Below are 9,429 nucleotides of genomic sequence, written 5' to 3'. Positions count from 1 at the left end.
CTTGATTAACTGAGAATTGATTATCTGAAGGGTGGTGATGGACTGAGAGTTGGTGATCTTAGCGAGCGGTGGTAACTGAATTGAGAATCCAAGGTTTTATCCTACTGTGATGTATCGGAAATTTGGTGGGGAGAGAAGGAATGTCTTTGGGGGGTTTTCATTCTGAGTTCTGTGTGTGTTTCTTTTTACATCTAGTTGTAGGTTAATAAAGTTTCTTTTTCTTTATTTCGAAGTTGGACCCTGCTTTGCTCTATTCCTGGTCACATCTCACAGCAGACAATAGGGAAAATATATTTTCATGGGGGCACTGGCATTGCACCAGCATCAAACCATGACATTTTTGGTTCCCTGACCGGGAATCGAACCCGGGCTGCGGCGGTGAGAGCGCCGAAGCCTAACCACTAGGCCACCAGGGAGAACAATTTCCTTCTCTTTTTCCAAAACAAAAGCATAATTCAAAATTATTACATTATTACCAAGAATGAGTAGGACAAACAGGACACTTTTTAAAAATTACCATTCAAGTGAGGTTTAAATCCAGACTCGTCTATTAGCTTATAGATTATTTCCATTTATGAATATAAACAATATTCTTGCCTTCCTTCCCTAACACCAGTGACTCACATGTTGGGGTTTTTTTCTATAAACCAATAGCACATATCACAAAATAAAGTAAATTTTTGTATTGTGAGGCTATGTAGTTCATGTACAAATTATGCTTTTGCCATTTTTCTTTTAAACATGACATTTTTGCTCCTGGTTTCTTTCTTTTCTCAGATTTTTCATGGCAATTGATTTTTTTTTTCAGTTGGAAACAAATTGAAATACAAAGCAGACCTTTTTCTTTCTAAATTGCACAGCCAGTTTGGATCAGAAAGAATAAAGGACTCTTCACAACATTACTTTAGTAGGTCTTGCTGGGAGGAGAAAATGTGTCTAACGATGAATACTTAAAGAGATTTCATTAAAGCTTGCCATCAATTCCTTGCCTTAAATGTTACAGGTTGTGAAAGTACAGAGGATACAGCTTCTAAAGCCCACCCTGCACAATAAACACTATGGCTGGATCTCAGATACCTGGCGCTGGACCCAGACATGGACCTGGACCCAGAACCAGACCCAGACCCAACACAGTGCCGTGGGTGACCAGTGCTCATGGGGTGAGCAGTGGGCAGACACCCTGTGCCTTTCCCCACAACCCCACCCAGGGTTATGGCTCTAAACAAGTCACTAAATATTTCTGCTGCAGCTTCTCCAGCTCTTGCCTTTTCACCAAATGCTTTCAGCAATATGTGAAGAGGTACAGATGGGCCCAGCCCAGCAGAATTGCTGAGACAACTCACAACCAGAGACCTTGCAGCCTCTGAGTATTGTGCTGGTATGGCAGCACAGCAAACGGCATCCAAAACAGCCCTGGGCCACACAGCCAGCACAATTTCCCTATTTGCTGACCGGCATCAGGGACGTACAATCATTTTTCTCGGTGTGAATTCTTAATATTTTCTGTGGAAACTCCATCTGCTAAGGTTCAGGCAAACCCAGAGGAACTTCTCCCCACAGATCCCCAGGGCTTTAACATGCATTGGTGGCCAGAAGCCAAGTACATTTTGGGGAGTAGCAGCAAACAGCTGCTTTTCAGGCTCTTCACAACACAGTTTTAAGACTTGTTTCATGCAGTTATTACTAGCATGATCCAAGCTCAGCTTCCAACCTTGGCATGAGCAGGACCTATTAGCCTGTTTTCCTAAGGAAACATTATGCACAGTGATCATTAATATTTTTTAACCCACTGGCCAGCTTCAATCAAATTTGGCAGCCACGCAGCAGTCTTGGAGACCTCATGTTCCTACAAGGTTCATGAACCATATGTGTGTCTGGGACAGTGGAAATGGAAGGAAAAGCAGGCCAACCTGTATGAGACCTCAGAGAGCCCAGTGAGACTGAGATGCTGTGGATGACCCTCTCCAGGAAAGCTTCTCAATGTTTTTCCATCTGCATGGACACAAGAGTGTCCAGAGGAAAAGCAGATTTCAGTATTTCCAGCATAATTTTTTTACAGCAGTATCATGAACTTACACTCTGTGTCCAATGTCTCCCTGTTGGAACCAGCCCTTGCTGCGAGGTGAAAACAGAATTAATTTTGTGAATGTCAGAAGCCTCTCAGAGGGTTTCTCTGGTGCCAGCTGCAGTTGCTTCCCCATGGTTGGAGGGACAGCCACATCCAGCCAGGCAGTGAGGAAAATGAGGAAACTATTGCTCTCTGCTTGAAAACGTGCCTTTGTTCAAAGCAGTGTTTTTGCCATGAGTACACGTGCCTGCAGGGAGCTTCCTTCAGGGACTCGGCTGTAAAATGAGGCCACAAGGGCAGGCACAGACGGACTGCAAAGTCCCCCGGCTGTTTCTTTGAATGGCTGCCTTAACAAGGAGGTACAACGACAGCCTGTGCTCAGAGACTTCAAAAAACAGCCAGCAGTAGCTTCCTCACTAGGCTGTTTTTTTGGTTTGGTTTTTTTGTTTGTTTTTTTTTGTTTGTTTTGTTTTTAATTCTAAACTGCACATTTTAAAACAGAAGATTAACATGTCTCCTGTAATAGCAGCAGTTTTGCTTCAGTGCCTCAGCAGAAGGCAGCTAAAGAGGACAAGCTGAATCTGGACAGAAGGAATTTGCAATGAGCAGTCCTTCCTCAGGACTGGCCTCAGCACAGATCACAGAAAGCTGTGCTTCTTCACTGATCCAGGCTAAAGCAACCTAATTAAAGATGCCAGAAGTTATTTCTAGTAACAAAGCAAACAAACACTCTTCTGAGTGATTAGCATTTTTCAGACTCATTAAGAAATAAAAATAAAAAAATCTTTATCCCCGTTCTTTTGGTTCAGTGCTGCAATGTTTCCCTAAGGCACAGGCCAGCTAAAAAGAGAGGCTCTGAGAGATGTGCAAAGATAGCACCATTGTCAACCAAAGAAACCTCCTTCAATTATTCAGAGCATCTGCTGTTCTCGAATTTCTCATTCTTAGAGCTCCAGCTAAGTGGTGCATTTGGCAGTTGTTCTTATTAACTCACAGGACAGCACAAGTAAGGAACATATGTATTCACAAGATAATTAATGCTCAAAGTGAATATTGTGGTAAGAAGTTTCCATACACATTTGCAAACTATCTGCCAAATACATATTTTTGAAGAGTAGGGAACTTCATATGGAAAAGGTGAATGTAATCCTAAGTGGACAGGAAACAAAACTGTCTATTTTTATACTTCATTAACAGCCAGAAAATTGACCAAAATACTCACAAAGAAGCAAGCATTGAAAACCAGTGAACACAGCCTACAGTCAACTGACAACCAAGAAAATCAGTCTTACTGACATCTACTGGTAATATTTTGCATCTGAAAGGCACACTGGAGTTGATTTCATGGCAAAACAATATTTAGGAAGGTAGTTGTGAGAGCTTTGTGTCTCTACTGCCGTGCTATGAGTTAGAAAAATTCAAACAGACCTTGTTATCTCCATGGCTAAACTAAGATACTGAAATGGCATGAACTTCACACAGAGTTGACAGATAGCATGCTCATTTTATCATATTAATTCTTCTGGAGTGTATTCCTAATGGCATTCTAATTCCAAGATCCCTTTCACAAAATATCACCTTGATGGGAAGAGAGGATGCTTCATTTGGCTGGCCAACCCAGCCCATCCTCCCAAGCCATTGCATTGCATCTCCTCAGGAGTGATAAGACACTACAGTTGACTGAACCAAAGAAATCCCCTCTGTTTCCCCAGTTGTCACAGATACACTGCCCTTTCTGTGTCTCTGCTGGCAGTATTTCTTTCCAAGTTGCCAGCTGAAAGGGAGCCTGAATAAATCAGCTAGAAGTGGCTGGATCTCCATATATATGGTCTGTCAGGGAAGGCAAGCAAACTACCTCCAGTAAAACCATGGTGAGATGGTGAATAATATATCCCAGCAACCTGCAGTAAGGCTCTATATACATTTATATACATGTATGTGTATGTATATATACATACACACATATATACATCAGTGATGTGCATGGTTTCTAACCAGACAAAGGAGTGGGCAGGTTCAGAGTGTTGTCTGCACTGTGACTTCACAAATCACTGATCTGGTTATGTTCTTTTCAATCAGATTTTTTTTATATATTCCTTCAGCTGGTAAAAAAAAAGAAAACCAAAAGAGTGGGTATTATTGTGCATTTTTCCTTATTCCCTTTCCACCGCACAAACCATCCCGTCTTCAAACTCTCTTAGAAAAGTAGAAAAGTGCTCAACCGTGTTAGGCAGGGGCCCTTTCAAAGCAACCCGTCCCGACGAGGATCCCGCAGCTGCAGGGCTGAAGGTGCCACAGAGCCATGGCCGTGCCCTCAGCAGCCAGGCCCCGAGCCCTGGGCCTGGGGAGGGCAGGTGGGCTCAGCCCGGCTCAGGGTCTCTCTCCACGGCCGTGGGATGGGCGCAGGCTCTGAGGGCAAAGGCAAAGGGGAGGGAAGGGGTGCGCGGGGAGCTGAGACGCGACACTTACTGCAGAACTGCCTCCGCCTGACCCCGCAGCGCCAGAGCCGCGTCCGCACCCAGTGCAGGCACGGGGACAGGTCCATGGCTCCGGGGGCCGCCCGTCCCCGGGGCCACCGGGCACGGCCCACTCCCCGCCGGGCAAACCTGCGGCAGCCCCCGGCCAGCCTCCGGGCCGCCGGCAGGATGCGGCGGGCGGCCGCCGAGGCCCTGCCGTCCCTTTGTCGCCATGCCATGTTTTATGCATGAAGGTAATTTCATCCCGATTCTCCGCACCCGGTGTCTACGTGAGCTCCTGCGACGTGGAGGAGCCGCGGCACCGGCACCAGTCCCTGGGGAGAGCGAGCTCCGGGCGAGGCAAGGGGCGAGCGGCCCCCTGGGCTGGGGAAGGCGCCCTGGCAGGAACGGGGCCTTTCCCAGAAGTTTACACGTGTAAGTCTGCAGGTGCTGTGCTGCGGGCACCCTGGAACCAGGAGAGATCCGTAGATATTAGGGAGCCCTGCAGAAATCCATGTGCACTCTGGTCACAACATCATGGCCTGCGTTTGAAACGTCAGCCCTGTTGCTGCCTTCTGAGGAAACAGGAGCATGTGGGCAATACAGCTTTGCATGTCAGAGTCAGTGCTGCACTGGTAGGGGTGATCAGCATTGTCACAATCTAATTTCACTTTTGCTATATACAAAATACAATTCCCAAAGTAATTCCCAGAGTGATTCCCAGAGTGACTCTCTCAACACTGTCACTGCTGCCTGAGGCACTGCGTTTTGTAACATAACTAAAAGTCTTCTTCTCTGATGAGTTCATGTCACCATACAACTTCACAGAATAATCTGAGTCTGAAGGGATCCACAAGGACCATCAAGTCCAACTCCTGGCCTTGCACAGGACCATCCCCAAGAGTCACACAAGGTCCCTGAGAGTATTGCCTAAGCACTTCTTGAACTCTGTCAGGCTTTGTGCTGTGACCATTTACCTTGGGAGCCTGTTCCAGTGCCCAGCCACCATCTGGGGGAAAAATCTTTTCTCAATATCCTGCCTAAACCTCACCTGACACAGCTTCAGCCCATTACCCCAGATCCTGTCACAGAGGAGAGATCAGTGCCTGCTGCTCCTCTTCCCCTCATGAAGAAGCCATACACTGCAATGAGGTCTGTCCAGAATCCCCTCTTCAGGCTGAACAGACCAAGTGACCTCTGTTCCTCCTCATATGACTTCTTCTCAAGGCCTTTTACCATCTTCATTTCGCTCCTTTGGATGTGCTCTAATAGTTTAATATTTTATATTGTGGCACCCAGAACTGTCCCCAGCACTGGAGGTGAGGCTGCCCCAGTGCAGAGCAGAGCAGGACAATCCCCTCCCTTGCCTGGCTGGTGATGCTGGGCCTGATGCCCCCAGGACAGGCTTGGCCCTTCTGGCTGCCAGGGCACTGCTGACTCATGCACAACTTCCCATTGACCAGAACTCCCAGGTCCCTTTCTACAGCACTGCTTTCCAGCATCTCATTCCCCAGTCTGTACATGCATTTGGCAATTTAGGCCCTGCTCTCAAACCTTTAAGCTTTGCCTTAACAAATACCTTTGTAGGGTTTACTTTAAATGTTCCCTATATCACAAGAAAGAGTTCACACCCCCCCCCCCCCCAACATACTGCACACCTTTTACCAGGCAAGCAGCCAACAAAGGCAAGAGTGAATCTAAGATGTGGGTCTGGAGTACATAGGCTGTGTTGTAAATGTGTAGGCTGTATCCTAGCCAGGATTCCAGAAGCTTTTCCCTTGCTACATACAGCTGAGATCACTGAAGGCTTGACTCGAGGACAGCAAGGCCTGCCACATGCACCAGTGTAACTGGAGAGTGGTGGATGGCCAGGTTTCAGATTTCCCTGCCATTTGAAGCTCACAGCAGGGTCATCCAAAGGGCCATCGTTGATTTTTTGCCCTTGACATAGGCAGGTAAATCTTGTGCTCTCGTTGTAATGATAGGTAAAGCCCAGCAGATGCATTTGAGCTTCGTTTTAAAGCTCTTTTGATTAATCCTGATCCAGACTAAATGTAGCATTTTGAATCCCTACGGGGAATATGAAAAACTCAGTGTTATTTGCCCCTGAAGATTACATTAAACCCCAGGAACGAACCCATAACTCATCCACACTGGGAATTCACACTGGATTCTGCATGACAACCCCAAGCAGCCTAGAGATTTACAACTAAACCCACAAATCACTGTCAAATCAAGATATGAAATTCCACAGACACTCATTACATTTTGCCAAGCAACAGTCATGTCAGACTATTCATTTGGAGCTGATCAGAAATGAAAAGGAATGGATGGTGCAGAAACACTTTGAAAAATATGAAGAATCCACGCTGAGTATTGTGTCACTGTGCATTTGGAGACTGGTCAGAGTGATTTGGTCACATACTGTGGTGGGCAACACTGCTGCCATAACAGGGAGCAGCTGACCCAGGTTACATTCCCCAGAGACTTGCTTCCAGTATTTCAATGGGCACCATCACCCTTTCTATCAAGAAAGACTCATCCAATGATGCTTGAGTGAGCTGAAATTGTGGCTGTCTGAACCAGAGTGAAAGGGATTCTGGGTCACCATGTCCAGCTTCAGCTACTTTGACAATCCCAGCATATTTCCAGGCCTTTAATAAATTATATCTCAGAATTAGGCTTCCTGTCCTCTTTTACTTGAGGAAGAAGGAAATAGGAGTGCAGGGGACTTTAGGTGGTGAAAATTCCCTTCTTGATTAGAATTCAGCACAGCTGTGATCTCAGTGTCATCAGTTACTTGCACTGATGCTGATGCACATAATTTGCAGCAATAAATGAGATATAACAGCAGGAATGTGTGGGCTGGAAATAGAAATTAGACCTGAAGTGAGAAAGGTATGACAGCTTTGGTGTGTTTTATGCTTTAATACTGCTTATAATTGTCCTTTTAGAACTGTACAGGCAAATAGAATAATGTAAGAGATGGGCTAGGTAGGATTCAATTTTGCTTGTTTAAGGAAAATACATTACAATGACAAGTATATTTGTGCTGATGATAGCTTGTTTACTTCAGTATTTGATGTTTGTCTGTCTTCCTGTCTTCCTCTTTTTTTTTTTTTTTTAAACACAAACTCACCTAAGCTTAGAACTGGCTATTTGTAGATGTATTTTACCTTAGAGTAGGCAGAAGTCCTAATTTTTACACTTGGTTGGTTCCAATTCAGTATTATTTTTTCATAACATCCTGCATGATTTGCATGCAGTCCTCTGGCACCAGAGTGCAAAGGAGAGATTCAGAAAAGCTTAATTATGCACATCATTTTTGACACCACCACCCCTTCAATTTTCCTCCTGTAAATGAATGATGACATGTCAGAATCACAAGGCAGGGCACTCAGCATGTGTGTCTTTCTGCATTTTCCTTTAAAACCTTGGTGGAGAGGAGGAGACATGCAGTCGCACAGAAGAAATAGGAGCTGTTGAGCTGGTTTGCACCCAGTCATGGTGCTCCTGTAACTCCAACCTACAAGAAAAACCTTGGCAACAGCTAATGAAGGCATCAGCCAACAAAGGCAACATCTTTTAGTCATTACAGAGTTCCTAAGGTTAAATATAACTGCTCAATCTGATGCTTGCCATTGACCTCTCAGTGCAATGTGGTTGTCTAGCAGCTGCTGCTGTTCCTCTGGAAAGACAGGGACCTCCTGCAGATCATGACAACCACAAACTCCTGCCTCAAGCCCTGACATGTGGCTCCACTATTTTCTTCCTTAACATGCTGCTGGTAAACAAACACAGTGCATGAAACCTTTTCCTCAGCAGAAGGGATCTGTTGTGTGGCTATACTCCTCCCAACACTCTAAAAGACTTTGAGGTGCTCTGACTGCAATGTAAGCAAAAGAACTTTTCAAGATAGCAAACCATAACCCTGCTAAATGTTAGAGCATTTTACTTTGGCATGTCAAACTTCTGTTTTGTTGTGCCCTGGTTTTCAATCTCGTTTCATACTTGAAAGAAGTGATGAAGTGATATTAGTGGATGTCAAGAGTACACAATACACTCTGGGATGGAATGAGGAGCATTTCAGAGAAAGCTTCCACTTAAGCCCCTCACTTATTGTGCTTCAGTGCAATGATTCAGTTAGCTAAATCCCCGGCTAATAGGGTTTATAAATACTGCAAGGGAGGAGCCGGGGGAAGGCAGGATCGCTGGCTCGGGATACATCCCTGGCCGCTCAGATGCCATACTGCAGTGCAGTGCTGTGCTCTTCTTGTGCCACCTACTGACCAGTTCCTCCTGGCTTTCGGTTCGGAAACTGAACATTTTCCAGTTTATTTTTAAATGCAAGTATTTGATGTTGGATTTTGCCCAAGCAATTAATGGGTGGTGAATACAGTCAGTCTTCATGTCTTGATAATATCCTCTAATTTAGAGCTGAGCCACCCTATCCTGCACTAGCTGGCTCAGTGTAAGGAGGATGGGATGGGGTGGGATGGGGTGGTCTGTGTTATCCACCATGTCAGGTCCAACAGTGCTTTCTCTCTTGAAATATGTTATATCTTGCTGAAATCATTACAACTGCCCAGATGTTCAAAATCAGAAGCTACCTGGAGAGTTTGCCCTCTGTCTATAGGTGCTTTCTGGGACATGGCTGAGCTATGGCAAGGCATTGACCTCTCATTCCCAAATCAAGGAGTGGGATTGAAATGCAGCCTTCAGGTCCTCACCCATGCTCTGGGTGTTAATAGAGAATCACTTTTCTTTTGGCTCTCCAACCCTCTGAAATTTGGAGCTACCCTGCAGAATTAACATAATACTTTCAATGACTTTTTTATTAAAAATGAAGGCAATGGCTAAATGGATGTGTATTTAGCTGTAGGTTAGGTTTAGATGTTGGTTTAG

The 9,429-nt window shown here is 45.2% G+C and overlaps 1 non-coding gene across 1 annotated transcript; it reads right to left on the bottom strand.

The window, feature by feature from the left end:
- Nucleotides 1-344: 344 nt before the first annotated feature.
- Nucleotides 345-416, bottom strand: TRNAE-CUC (transfer RNA glutamic acid (anticodon CUC)). Its single transcript has one exon. It is a non-coding gene; the product is annotated as a tRNA-Glu (tRNA).
- Nucleotides 417-9,429: the final 9,013 nt, after the last annotated feature.

Source organism: Molothrus ater, chromosome 1 (assembly GCF_012460135.2).
Source record: "Molothrus ater isolate BHLD 08-10-18 breed brown headed cowbird chromosome 1, BPBGC_Mater_1.1, whole genome shotgun sequence".
Lineage (NCBI taxonomy): Eukaryota > Metazoa > Chordata > Aves > Passeriformes > Icteridae > Molothrus > Molothrus ater.
Note: the sequence above shows the minus strand (reverse complement) of the source record. Positions and strands in the feature narration are given on the sequence as shown.